The following is a 13,636-nucleotide window of genomic DNA, read 5'->3' on the forward strand; positions in this document are numbered from 1 at the left end:
TAATAAAATCTAAAAAATAACTTATTAATGAAAATTAATGCAGTAGAATTACTTAAATATTAATGAGGTATTAATGAAATGTTGGGTACTCGCTGATTTGTGTACCTTTTGGCGTTTAATCAACCCTTATACTTAACATTTTAAACTGTAAGTTTTTGTTAAGGAGATTTTTGTACCTTTTGGATAGATTTTCCTTTTTGTCTATTTTACAAAGTTACATATCTGCTTTACAGATTTTTTTAAAATTTGGAATAAGCAATTCTATCATTATAACCTGATAAGGTGTTAACTACCACTGGAGAGATCTTTTTAAAAAATGATTGTAGTTGCGGCTCCCAAACCATCCTCAATAACAATTTTTTTGAGAAAGCGTTTTGAATAACATAGGAAGGTATTTGTACGTAAATAGCAAAATTAAACTGCGATTTCAGTACTTCCTTTTAAGAGGAGTAAGAAAAATAAACTAGGATTGCAGTACTTCTCCCTAAAAGGCAAAGAGGCAAAGATTTTTTAATCGAACAATTCATTGATTTAAATCGGTTCACTCATTGATAATTTAAACGATTGCAGTACTTCCTCTTAGTAGGAGCAAGAGAATCAGCAACGTAGAGGAGCTTTAACCACTTATTCGAGCTGAATTTTATCAAAATCGGACTAAGCGTTATAGAAATATTGGTAATAATAGTTTTAGAAAGGGCCTTATTTGGGTGGGGCAAACTCCCCTCCTTATGAGGCACGGTGCCGAGACTTTTAAAGTGTAAATCTGTAAAAAATTTCGATTCGAATGACACTTCATTCATAAAAATCGGTTCACGTGTCGATAATTTGAAACGATTGCTATACTTCCCCTTAACAAGTGTAAGAGCTGATCGCCGCTTTAATGTTACGTAGGGGAGCCCTAACCCTATCATCCTAACAAATTTTATCAAAATCGGGCCAAGATTTACAGAGTAATTAATGATAATAATTTTGGTGGGGGCCTTACATAAAGGGGGCTAACTCCTCTCCCATTCGATGTACAGCGTCGGGACCCCCAAAAGGCACATCTACATAAAATATTGAATCGAATGACACCTCATTCATGAAAATCGGTTCACGCGTTTTGGCGCTACGTTGTTTACAAAAAAGGTAACAACAAGAACAACAACAACAAGAAGAACAAGAACAAGAACATTTTTTGAAAAAGCCGTTTTTGCTCATTTTCGGCAACTTTTTTCTCGAAACCTATTAGATCTGGGTGGTTGCAAAAAAATTACAGTTATAAAGGAGGGTTTGGAGTAAGATTTAAAGAAAATTTGGGAATTTTATCTTTTATAGAAAAAGAGAAAAAAATTGTCAAAGTTGGGTGTTTTTCAACGTCACGCTTTTTCGTGCAGTTTTTGATGGTCAACCCTTATACAACTGTCCTACCGGACAGTTTTAATATTGTTTTAGATCCTCCGTGATTCAAATTTAAACAGTAGCCAACTCTAACTTTGTCTTTTTCTACTTTAACAAGCATGAATATGTGTCAGAATAAAGGGCAAATTAAAGAGAAATCAGAAGAATAATTTGGAATAGAGTTAAAATAAAGTACCTATTTATACGAAGATATAATATACATTTTATCACAATTATTAAAACTGTCCGGTAGGACAGTTGTATAAGGGTTGATCATCAAAAACTGCACGAAAAAGCGTTAGGTTTAAAAACACCCAACTTTGACAATTTTTTTCTCTTTTTCTATAAAAGATAAAATTCCCAAATTTTCTTTAAAATATAGGGCAAATCCTCCTTTATAACTGTAATTTTTTTGCAACAACCCAGATCTGATAGGTTTCGAGAAAAAAGTTGCCGAAAATGAGCAAAAACGGCTTTTTCAAAAAATGTTCTTGTTCTTGTTCTTCTTCTTGTTGTTGTTGTTGTTACCTTTTTTGTAAACAACGTAGCGCCTAAACGCGCGAACTGATTTTCATGAATGAGGTTTCATTCAATTCGGAATTTTATGTAGATGTGCCTTTTGGGGGTCTCGGCGCTGTACATCGAATGGGAGAGGAGTTAGCCCCTTTTATGTAAGGGCCCCTCTAAAATTATTATTACTAATTATTCTGTAAACCTTGGCCCGATTTTGATAAAATTTGGTAGGATGATAGGGTTAGGGCACCCCTACGCAACATTAAAGTAGCGATCAGCTCTTACTCTTGTTAAGGGGAAGTATAGCAATCGTTTCAAATTATCGACACGTGAACCGATTTTCATGAATGAAGTGTCATTCGAATCGAAATTTTGTACAGTTTTGCACTTTTAAAGTCTCGACGCTGTGCCTCATAAGGAGGGGAGTTTGCCCGACCCAAGTAAGGCCCTATCTAAAACTATTATTACCAATATTTCCATAACGCTTAGTCCGATTTTGATAAAATTCAGCTCGAATAAGTGGTTAAAGCTCCTCTACCTTGCCGATTGTCTTGCTCCTACTAAGAGGAAGTACTGCAATCGTTTAAATTATCAATGAGTGAACCGATTTAAATCAATGAATTGTCGTTCGATTAAAAAATCTTTGCCTCTTTGCCTTTTAGGGAGAAGTACTGCAATCGTAGTTTGTTTTTCTTACTCCTCTTAAAAGGAAGTACTGAAATCGCAGTTTAACTTTGTTACTTAAGTACAAATACCTTCCTATTTTATTCAAAACGTTTTCTCAAAAAAAAATTGTTATTGAGGATGGTTTGGGCACCGCAACTATAATCATTCCTTAAAAAGATCTCTCCAGTGGTAGTTACGGTTCCGACTTAACACCTTATCGGATTATAATGATAGAATTGCTTATTCCAAATTTTAAAAAAATCTGTAAAGCAGATATGTAACTTTGTAAAATAGACAAAAAGGAAAATTAGTCCAAAAGGTACAAAAATCTCCTTAACAAAAACTTACAGTTTAAAAAGTTAAGTATAAGGGTTGATTAAACGCCAAAAGGTACACAAATCATCAAGTTCCCATCATTTCATTAATACTTCATTGATATTATTTAAGCAATTTTACTGCATTAATTTTCATTAATATTTTTTAGAATTTATTAGATGTTTCACAGACCCTTATGCTGGCCATTTTAATCTACAAAATCTTTGTTCAAGTAGAACACCATTTAACTTAGATTGACTGTAACATCTAATCAACAAACTATTAATCACAGGTTAAAAAGAAAAACTTTATTTAAAAAAAAAAAAAAAATATGAGGCCAAAAAATTCAAAAACTTTTTAAAAAAAATGCTTACACCAACATTCATCAATGATTTCATTTATTTATTTTTATTTTTAAATAAAAATCGTCGGTTTAAGTTCATTCTTCGATTAAAGCAATTGTTACTTTATGTAGTAGTCAAACGTTTATTATAATAGGTAATAATTATCTGGCTTTATCGCAAATAATATAGTTTTCTTCAATTACATTCTCAATCTAGGTATTCTTCCCACAGTGTTATATATTTGGAATATAAGATAAATAAGGTTTGCATATTTTTATGACAGCTAACATAATTATTCCAGTATTTTACTATAAGTAAAATTAGAGGGACTACATTAAATTACAATTGAGAAATGAATAATTATTGTTGAATAATTTACTTGATATTACCTACGCGTTATTTGTGCTCACAAAAACTTCGGAAAGACGAATTCTAGACTGAAATATTGTTTTAAATCCGTGATTCAAATTTAAATAGTAGCCGACTCTGCCTTTGTCTTTTTCTACTTTAACGTGCATGTACATACATATATGTGACAACTCAGAATAAAGAGCATAATAAAGATAAATCAGAAGAATAATTTGGAATAAAGCTAAAATAAAGTACCTGTTTAATTACGAAGATATAATATACATTTTATCATAATTATAACAAAAAATAAAATATTATGAATGAACTATGGGAAGGGATTAGTTATGCGGTTAGCTTATTGGATTCCCACGCGGAGGTCCCGGGTTCGAATCCAGCTGCTGACCCTTAGATATTCTCTTCCTAAGAACTTCTTACAGCTCACTGTCCGGTGATGGACAGTGTTGTCTGTAACGAGAGAACACTACCTGGAGGCCGGCAGTGCACTGAAAAAATCTCCGGGCGCCAATAACCACAGATGTTGACGCGACTTAAAGCATTTTTTAAAAAAAATTATGAATGAACTGGCCAGCATAAGGGTCTGTGACGTCTAATAAATTCTAAAAAATATTAATGAAAATTAATGCAGTAAAATTACTTAAATAATATCAATGAAGTATTAATGAAGTATTAAATGGTGGTAACTTGCTGATTTGTGTACCTTTTGGCGTTTAATCAACCCTTATACTTAACTTTTTAAACTGTAAGTTTTTGTTAAGGAGATTTTTGTACCTTTTCGATAGATTTTTCTTTTTGTCTGTTTAGCAAAGTTACATATCTGCTTTACAGATTTTATTAAAATTTGGAATAAGCAATTCCATTATTATAACCTGATAAGGTGTTAAGTCGGAACCGTAACTACCACAGGAGAGATCTTTTTAAATAATGATTATAGTTGCGGTCCCCAAACCGTTCTCAATAACAATTTTTTTGAGAAAGCGTTTTGAATGAAATAGGAAGATATTTGTACGTAAATAGCAAAATTAAACTGCGATTTCAGTACTTCCTTTTAAGAGGAGTAAGAAAAATAAACTGCGATTACAGTACTTCTCCCTAAAAGGCAAAGAGGCAAAGATTTTGAATCGAACGACAATTCATTGCTGTAAATCGGTTCACTCAATGATAATTTTAACGATTGCAGTACTTCCTCTTAGTAGGTGTAAGAGCATGATGGCACTTCACAGCCAACTACTTCTTCGTGCTAAATTTTATCAAAATCGGACTAAGCGTTATAGAAATATTGGTAATAATAGTTTTAGAAAGGGCCTTATTTGGGTGGGGCAAACTCCCCTCCTTATGAGGCACGGCGTCGAGACTTTTAAAGTGCAAATCTATACAAAATTTCGATTCGAATGACACTTCATTCATGAAAATCGGTTCATGTTTTGATATTTTGAAACGATTGCTATACTTCCCCTGAACAAGTGTAAGAGTAGATCGTCGCTTTAATGTTATGTAGGGGAGCCCCAACCCTGTCATCCTACCAAATTTTATCAAAATCGGGCTAAGATTTACAGAGTAATTAATGATAATAATTTTGGAGGGGGCCTTACATAAAGGGGGCTAACTCCTCTCCCATTCGATGTACAGCGTCGAGACCCCCAAAAGGCACATCTACATAAAATTCCGACTCGAATGACACTACGTTGTTTACAAAAAAGGTAACAACAACAACAAGAAGAAGAAGAATTTTTGAAAATGCCGTTTTTGCTCATTTTCAGCATCTGTTTTCTCAAAATCTATCAGATATAGGTTGTTGGAAAACAATTACAGTTATAAAGGAGGATTTGCTCTATATTATAAAGGAAATTTGGGAATTTTATCTTTTATAGAAAAGGAGAAAAAAATTGTCAAAGTTGGGTGTTTTTCGACGTTACGCTTTTTCGTGCAGTTTTTGATGATCAACCCTTATACAACTGTCCTACCGGACAGTTTTAATCAGTGATATGAGGTCTGATATTGTGATTACATCTATCGTCATGTACTTAAGTCATCTGCTTCTATTGTCGATTTTTTAAAGAAAAAAACCAAAATAACTGAAAATGATGCTTTTGTCCGAATTATTTTTTTGGTTCTAGTGATTATGTTAAGTTCGGTTTTTGGAATATTAGAGGTTAGGTTAGGTGTTTATCTAATTTATCTGGTGATGAAATTGCAATTGATGTATTGGGTTTTTTTGTGAGCTGACTTTTCAATGATAATTTTGCTCCCTCTAAATTTCTGATGCAGTAAGATTGTTTCTCTTCAAAAGTTCGAAAATTGCACAAAAAGGTAGAGCATCAGGTGGATTGATCATTTTCTTAAAGAAATACGTATTTAATACCTGTAAGTTTTAAAATTTGTAAAGAATGATTGCTCTATGATTACTCTTTAGTTTTGGAAATAGTAATATTATTATTGGTGGGGGGGCAGGTTATTGGAAGGAAACCTTCCTTATCTGTTGTTCGTATCGTTGATTGTTTCTATGATGATTAATATTGCTTATTTTTAAATTACCCAGATTCGTATATCTTACTGGGGGGTAATTTTAATTCGCGAATTGGCTCTTGAAGATGAAATCTTTGATAACACTTGTTTTGAGGGTTGTAGAAATTCTCAAGATACTGTTGTTAATAAAAGAGTACCGTTCTTGTTGATGTTATGGAACAGTTTGGATTTTTTGTTTGTAACGGCCGTATACTTGGAGAATTTACTTATGTTGATACAAAGGGCTGCAGTGTGTTTATATGGACACTGGTCAAACATGTTTTTAGCCCCATTTATTCGCAGCTTTAGTGTATTAAATAATTCTCATTATACAGTTCATAATTAGTGCATTGCGAGAGCTGCAAAGCTAATATGCATTGTGGTACTGGGTTCGATTCCCGGTCTTGGCCTTGGATTTTATTTAATTGTTAAATGAGAAATAGTAAAGTAGGTTTGCTAGTCGCCTCCGCCCACGATACCTAGGTAAGTGGTAGGTAGTTGGACGTTAAGCCCCGACTGAAAAAATAGGCGATTAATAACTTTTTACTTTTTTTTTTTTTTAATTTGTGCGTTTCCATATTTTCTTCTTGTCCTAAATTGCACTCTGTATAAACAATCTTAAAAGTAATCAATTTGTCGCCGGGTTTTTTGTCGTCTATTTATAGTAAGAATCAACGCGTTTTATTGCGTTATAAGCAACAATGGTAATAATAAATAACATATCACACTCAGAGTAGAGAAGTTACTCCAATAATATTACTGTCTACTAACTCTCATCATCAGAGAGGAGATCGCGAGGCCACGGTCTTGTAAGACGTCTAGAAGAGTTATTTAGAAATGTTGTATAGTGAATTGTGATGAGATTGAATGTTAAGATGGAGTTTCCTGTATCGTGTTTTGCGACTTATGTGACGAAAGAAATGTTTAAGTCTGTGTGAATGGTTTGATTGGTGACGTAGAAAGGAGCGTCCCAACTATAGAGCGAAGATTTTTAGACTACAAGAACTGGATCCGTTGGGAGGTTTGAGCGTTTGGTTGAACCCCACAGTTCGATGCCATAAACCCAGACTGGCTTTAATATGCTTACATAAATAAGTCTTTAGTTGTTCAGAGTGAGTTTTAATCTGTTGTTGCAGAAGCGTCTGTTGAGTTCTGTTCTAAGTCGTATATAAGGAATCTCTGTAAGACTTCTGTCAAGGTAAAGCCCAAGGTAGCGGATTACGTTGATTACATGTAAAGGAATTAGATTGTAATTGACCGAAGGAAGAGTGATGCGTCGAAGAGTGAAGGTAATGTTTTGAGATTTTGTCTCGTTCAGTTTTATAGTCCATTTTTTTAACCATTTCTCTAAGGAGGTAAAGGAGGTGTTTAAAAAGAAATAATGATACAATAGGAAAATTTAAATCTTTAATAAATGAATTTAATATTTCCGAGCATAATTTTGTAGATACAAATGAGAGTCTATGATTATTTTGTTTCCAGCTTCGTAAAGTTATGGAGGCATCTGGTCTTCTTTTTAATAAAAAATTAAGAATAGACGATAAAATTAAAGGTTTTAATAGTAAACCATGGTAAGACCATAACGTTTGTTGGCTAATGTTAAGTCTCATCTTGTTTTATGTAAGAGAAACGGATTTAATCCGGAGAACCTTAATGGCTATTGCCTATTTTGATCATTTGAGAATTGCGTTAAGAAATGAAAAAATCCAAGTGAATTTTTGGCGACAGTGAATAAGTTTAGACCTAGGGGCTGTAGCTTGAACCAAATTGCAATTCAGGAGTGGGAAAAATTTTACAAATCAATTTTACCAAGTAAATTAATTGAATTTTTTCGGCCTCTTTGATCCTTTGCTGGACGGAGATATAAACCGAAGGAAGAATTATTGCAGAGTGTTACCAACAGAAAGGTGAATAAAGCTGTGGGTCTCCGTTGTATCCCCAACAAATGCCTAAAATCTCTTAATTCCCCATTGATTCAGTTTCTTCTCGATTTGTACAACGAGGTATTTAATAATGAACTCATTCCTAGCTCTTGGTCATCAATTAAATTGAGGCTAATTCATAAAAAAGGGGACCCCCGGGATCCTTTCAATTATCGGGACATTGCAATCTTTAACACTGTTACTAAAATCTTTACAGTAGGCGTTATACGTGGGTAGACTTAAAAAAATTCATCCCCGAAGAGCAAATGGGTTTTGGAAAAGGAAGAGGCTGCCGTGATTGTGTCTTCACTCTGCCATCTTTCTTGAATATTTCTTTCGATTGAAAAGAAGTATGTTTTTGTGAACTACAAGAAACAATTCGATTCTATAAATCATCAAAAATTATGATCCAAGCTCTTTAATCTGGGAATAAGTCCGAAATTCATTAGAATATTAATGAACTTATACGCCAATGCTTCCATGATGATTTCTGAAAGGGGTGTGGATTCTGAAGAAATCCCCGTTTCTGAAGGTGTGCTTCTGAAGGAGAAGTTTTGAGACCCCTCCTTTTCTTGCTTTTCTCTTCCGACATTGTTGAGTTCTTTACAGAACGTAACTCAGTTGGAATCCCTTTGAACGGAAACAAGGATTTCCAAATGATTATGTAGGCCTACGACATGGTATTGCTTTCTCCTTCTTGGGTAACTGACCAACGAAATCTGAATATTCTAGCTGAATACTGCACCATTAATAGCCTTAATGTGAATACAAAGAAGACTTTTGCAAGGGTGGTAATTCTTCAAATCCAAAACGCTTAATTTATGAATTTCAAACTATAGAATACTTCAATACTGTGAAGTTTTTTTCCTTTATCTACTTTACTACAGCTAGTGACTGCCACTAGTTATTAAATAATAATTGTGGGTTCGATAAATAATAAAACTCGCTAAACTTATAAGTAGTAACCTGATTTATTAATACATTAACATTTACTAGCAAATATCGCTATTCATTACATCTACCATTTACAACAGTCACAAAAATTTACTGTTACTTACTTACTACGTAAATACGCCACAAAACTGTTTCTCGACTGACTACTGGTCCGCACTGCACTGAATTACACTAGTCTCAGCTGCACTAACAAAGCTCTACTCACTAACTGTCCAACTGGCTAACTCTGAAGCACTCCGCAACACTGACTCTCTCGAACTGTCTCTCCAACTGTCCCTCACTCCAACTGTCACTACTCCCCCCCACCTGCGACTTTCTTACCCCCATTCCCACTGGGGCCGCTCCCTTGGTTTTTACACAGTGGTGGGCTATCATAGACTTCGGTCACTAAACTCCCAGAACAATCTAGGCCTTTCTTCTCTGGTTCAGGTCAACTTCGTTACAATACTTTTACATATCTGGGAGTCTCGTTTTCTTTCAGATAAAATTTCAGATTTTATTTATTAAGAAGTCTTTTATTTTTCTAATTAATTTTGTGTGTAATTATTACAAAAAAATGTTCTCTTATTTTAAATTTTCTTTCTAGAATGCTTACTTATGCATAAACTCACAGACTTTATGCTATACATTTATGCTTGTTTAATATGAAATTTTAGAAATACACCTCGAGGCCGAGGTGGGATTTTTCGCTGATGAATCTTCAGTCTGTAGACTGACACACACAAAACCTCATTCATAAATCTTTTGATAAATTCTGTGGGCTACTGGGTTAAATAAGCGGTGATAATTACCGTAAATAGTCCACATTGAGAAGATCATTACCAGCAGCAGGAAATTAGGTTAATTGAAAGAAATGTGAGATTGAACGAGTGGTTTATTACAGAGAGTGTGAAGCTGAAGATTAAGAGGACAAAAGGCCCTGCTTTCATCATGGGCAATTTATCAAAATTATCTCCTAAACAAAATATCAATTTACCATAGCTAAATTCGCAACAGTACATTCTACACAAGTGATTTATTTTTGAGGCAGAGTTATTTGATGCGAAAGACAGGATGAGAGTGCTGAGTGTTAGGTCAGCAACAGCTAGAGCCAGGTTTCCATGGAAAAATGTTGCCACTTTACCCATTTTAAATCTGAATTTTCACCAGCAGTGCTTGCTTTTAGCTCTCGCGAACAATAACAGGTTTATACTCTGACACGTTGCCTCTTCCTCTCGTTTCGTATTTTACAAACAATTGGAACATAACGTTGATATGTTTAGCTTAATCTCTGATCAGACTCAGGGTCTGTCATTGACTGAGCTAAGGTGGCTTTTTAAGATCAGAGGGGATTTATTGTATCTCAATGGTGCTCCGATATGGACGAGGGAGGTAGTAATTTGCTCGTTATGTAATGCGCGTGTTAAAGAGGATATTGTGCACTTCATGGCCGAGTGCACCATACTTGCAGAGATTCGTCGGTTGCACTTGAACTCAGCCTCTTTTACGAAAAGCCAATTTATTGATCAGCTAAGTAATAATTTTAAAAATGTAATTAAATTTGCCCGACACGCTTGCCACTATCGTTATCAGCTGGTTTTGGAGTTCACCTATTGATTTATAGGTATTTGATATTAACCTTTTATTATTTTATTTTATTCATTTATTATTATTTATTTATTTTTTATTTATTTATTTGTATTTGTATTTTCTTTTCGCCACTTCATATTGCAAGATATTTATATTTCTTTTACTGTTTATAGTCAGTCCGAGGTAATAATTTTATTTTGTTTTAATCTCAGATTTCTTTTTCTGTTCAGTTATTATAATTTATTAGACATTTAATTTTATTTTGTCTTCGTTGAGTATTTATTAATCTATTCGAATTATGTTCTACCTTGTATTATATTCTAATTATATTGTATATAGCTTAGGTATAATAATAAGAATCAATATTTTGTTTTTACGTCGACCTCCAGCAGACGGACTAGTTCCATGTTGTACATTACTGGTTTGATTTTGTTCATGAGTATAGTTTTGTTCTGTTTTTTTTAAATAAAGTAATATTATTATTACTCTGACACGGCTTTCTTTTGTTGCATGTACGGTCCTAATTGACGAATTTTCTATTCTATTTGCTGTATTATACTGGATATTTGTCCTTATCAAAATGGTTCAGCCCAGGCGTGACCCTAGGGCGCTATCGGCTGATGATTTGAGCTGATAACTTATGAGATCATTGCTATGCTGCTTGTGCTTGAGCTTGTGTGCCTCATGCTGTAGTTCAGAGAAAATTTACATTTCTTAACTGCCAGATCTTGGAGAATGATATATTTGATCTAAAACCCCCCCACTGAGTTTTATAGAGGTTTTGATTTGGAAGGAGTGCTGCAATGGGCTAATCTCTCCGGCCACAGGAAGTTCAATGAAGATCGCAGTGCAGTAGAGCAGAGTTGGGCACTGATTAAAAAAAAAATTAAATTCTAAATTTAATTGATTAAATTTTTTAATTGATTGAATTTATTTTTAATTTTAATCAGAACTTAATCGGCGAATTTAATCATAATTTTAATCATATGACAATTATTTAATCAATTAAATTTCAGATTTAATCGTTAATCAAACTAATTTAATCAAACTAAAAAAATTATGATTAAATCTGAGAATTAAATTGAACTTTAATTTTAATCACCGAATTAGTTCAATTTCAATCGTTAATCAAACTAATTTAATCATCCACTTTTATGGCTTTTCAAAACCAATGGTTCGAACCACGTTTTGGCGAGGCCCTTTTTCTAAGCGTCTTCAATAAAAATATTTCGGTTAATTTTTGTAGACTTGGACTTCTTCACGAGTCTCTAGACCAGCGGTTCATAACCGGTGTTCCGCGAATATGGTCCAAGTGTTCCGCGAAATTTCAATTTTAAATGTATTGAAATTTAGAAACTTAGGAAAGATACGAAAACAAAGAATTGTTCCTTTTTTTTTAATTTGAATTTAATTTTAAGTTCTTGCTAAATACCGAATTTCAAATTATTTAATGTTAGTGTTCCGCGAGAAAAATATATACATATAATTGTGTTCCGCATCTATGAAAAGGTTAAGAACCACTGATATAAAAGGTTGAAAATTTTTTTGGTCATGAAATTCTGTAAATTATGGCCGTTCTATATCTCCCACTGTGAACCACGTATTGGTATGGAATTTTTTTCTCTTATACACTTTGTTTTTCTCAATTAAAAACTATAGTTATTTCGTGCACAGATAAAAAAGGTAGACGATATAAAGGGTTAAAAATTTGTTGGGTCATGAAATTCTGTAAAATTATTGCCGTTCTATATCTCCCACTGTGAACCACGTATTGGTATGGAATTTTTTTTTCTTATACACTTTGTTCTTCTCAATTAAAAACTATAGTTATTTTGTGCACAGATCTATAAATGTAGAAGATATAAAGGGTTGAAAATTTTTTGAGTCATGAAATTCTGTAAAATTATGGCCGTTCTATATATCCCACTGTGAACCACGTATTGGTATGGAATTTTGTTCTCTCATACACTTTGTTTTTCTCATTTAAAAACTATAGTTATTTTGTGCACAGATCTATAAATGTAGAAGATATAAAGGGTTGAAAATTTTTTGGGTCATGAAATTCTGAAAATTATGGCCGTTCTATATCTCCCACTGTGAACCACGAATTGGTATGGAATTTTGTTCTCCCGTACACTTTGTTTTTCTCAATTAAAAACTATTGTTATTTTGTGCACAGATCTATAAATGTAGAAGATATAAAGGGTTGAAAAATTTTTGGGTCATGAAATTCTGTAAAATTATGGCTGTTCTATATCTCCCACTGTGTACCACGAATTGGTATGGAATTCTGTTCTCTTGTACACTTTGTTTTTCTCAATTAAAAACTATAGTTATTTAGTGCACAGATCTATAAATGTAGAAGATATAAAGGGTTAAAAATTTTTTGGGTCATGAAATTCTGTAAAATTATGGCAGTTCCTTATCTCCCACTGTGAACCACGTATTGGTATGCAATTTTGTTCTTTTCTACACTTTGTTTTTCTCAATTAAAAACTATAGATATTTTGTGCACAGATCTATAAATGTAGATGATATAAAGGGTTGATAATTTTTTGGGTCATGAAATTCTGTAAAATTATGGCAGTTCTTTATCTCCCACTGTGAACCACGTATTGGTATGAAATTTTTTTCTCTTATACACATTGTTCTTCTCAATTAAAAACTATAGTTATTTTGTGCACAGATCTATAAATGTAGAAGATATAAAGGGTTGAAAATTTTTTGGGTCATGAATTTCTGTAAAATTATGGCAGTTCTTTATCTCCCACTGTGAACCACGTATTGGTATGGAATTTTGTTCTCTTGTACACTTTGTTATTCTCAATTAAAAACTATAGTTTTTTTTGTGCACAGATCTATAAATGTAGAAGATATAAAAGGTGGAAAATTTTTTGTGTAATGAAATTCTGTAAAATTATGGCCTTTCTATATCTCCCACTGTGAACCACGTATTGGTATGGAATTTTTTTCTCTTATACATTTTGTTTTTCTCAATTAAAAGCTATAGTTATTTTGTGCACAGATCTATAAATGTAGAAGATATATAGGGTTGAAAATTTTTTGGGTCATGAAATTCTGTAAAATTATGGCCGTTCT

General features: G+C 33.2%; 1 protein-coding gene across 11 annotated transcripts in view; it reads left to right on the forward strand.

Annotated features, from left to right (window-relative positions):
* Positions 1–13,636, forward strand: part of cnn (phosphodiesterase 4D interacting protein centrosomin) — a 94,589-nt gene that overhangs the window by 13,360 nt on the left and 67,593 nt on the right. Inside the window, exon 2 of one of the 11 annotated variants that reach the window (XM_074123910.1) lies at positions 7,229–7,381. The exons of the other annotated variants lie outside the window; for them this stretch is intronic. The gene's annotated coding sequence lies outside the window, so the exon portion shown is untranslated. The remainder of the gene's footprint in view (positions 1–7,228; positions 7,382–13,636) is intronic. 11 annotated transcript variants of the gene reach the window in all.

This window comes from Rhodnius prolixus, unplaced genomic scaffold, assembly GCF_049639745.1.
Source record: "Rhodnius prolixus isolate KJV_2025 unplaced genomic scaffold, Rpr scaffold_38, whole genome shotgun sequence".
Classification (NCBI taxonomy): domain Eukaryota; kingdom Metazoa; phylum Arthropoda; class Insecta; order Hemiptera; family Reduviidae; genus Rhodnius; species Rhodnius prolixus.